Source organism: Olea europaea, chromosome 19 (assembly GCF_002742605.1).
Source record: "Olea europaea var. sylvestris chromosome 19, O_europaea_v1, whole genome shotgun sequence".
Lineage (NCBI taxonomy): Eukaryota > Viridiplantae > Streptophyta > Magnoliopsida > Lamiales > Oleaceae > Olea > Olea europaea.
Genome location: NC_036255.1, coordinates 7,619,906 through 7,621,388, shown reverse-complemented (window position 1 = coordinate 7,621,388; position 1,483 = coordinate 7,619,906).

Genomic DNA, 1,483 nt, shown 5'->3' with positions numbered 1-1,483 from the left:
CCAATTTTGGGCAGAGGAGGGTTGCACCAAACCAGAAATCTGCACATCATATTTCCTAGTATTGTCAGAACAGAAAATCTAAACATGCCACACTTTTTTTCTTGATCCTTTATAGCATAACCGTTTTACTGTTCCTAAATTGAGAAGGGGAAAGATGACCAAATATCTCAATAGGCATTTCAATAAGGCCTGCAGAATATAGCTGCACGTCTATCAAAATGCAAAAGATCAATATAGAAGCTATCAAATATGTGCTACTGGAGTGGAACAAGCAATTCAGTTTATTGCACTTCAACAATAGATGGCACTATATATTACACATAAAAGAGCATATAAGACAGCTAGTCAGCAAAATTGTAGCTTTAGAAGTTCGTTAGAACCCAAATCATAGATTCAATTCTGAAACATAAACATTATACTAGAAATTTACGGGAGTCAGAGAGTAACAGCCATGCAATAGGACCAGAATTAAATTATGGAAAAAAGGCATCCAATTGTCAGGGCACCGAATGTTAAGTGCAATATAAATCTGGGAACTGGTTAATATATCTCGCATGTCCAAGGATGCTGGCTTATCATAATAAGAGATGCAAATGTAACTATAACAGTGAGATTCCAAATTCGAGATGCTCGCCTAATACTATGTATATCATTCTTGAAGTTGTTAGCTTCGACTACCTGTCACGAGAGAAGTGGAACTTAAAAGTTAAAAGCACTCTAAAGAAGTAATCAAGTTAGATGAACGTAAAAAAAGATTCTGCTGGAGAGCTTCTTAAAAACAGTAAAGAATTAGATCAAACAAAAGGTTATGTTAATAGTTAGTATCCATACTTCTGATTGAAAAGGTGATGCCCATCTGTTCACATTAGCTCCTCCATTCGAATACATTCCGCCTGATGCCAGGGGGCTTGCATGTTCAACAAGCCCACTTTGTTCTAATACTGACGCATTCCCCAACAGTGTGGTTACACGCAATATTTCTGCTTCAAAAAGGTCAATTTCCAAGAACAAGATGCACCAGTTAGCATTTGTTAATAAATTAGTCAGCAGTCACCACAATATGGACAGACAACACGGGTTGTTAACTGGTTAGTTAAAAAACCGTAGCTCTCATTCAGAAGATTGTCTCCTGGGGAGAAAAGAAAAAAAAAATTCCAGTGATGTTAAAAGCTATTGCAACAAATAAGATGAGTATGTCCAAAAAAAGATTGATGAAGTGCTAGTCTGCGTGAAGAATAATTATTGAAACCCAATTATACAGGCCCTGTATTACACAGACACACTCCTAGTGCCCATTGACCCCTGATGTAGGAGATAAAACTGAAAAAGAACACTGCTGTATCCAATGGTCTTTCTCAGAAATCCTATAACCTGCAGTAAAATGGCAGTGTGCTTCCTTCAGCAGACAATTAAAGGAAGATGGACAAATCTGCTTCCGATGCAGAGACATTAAACCAACCCTATTTCCTCTAACCAGTTGACT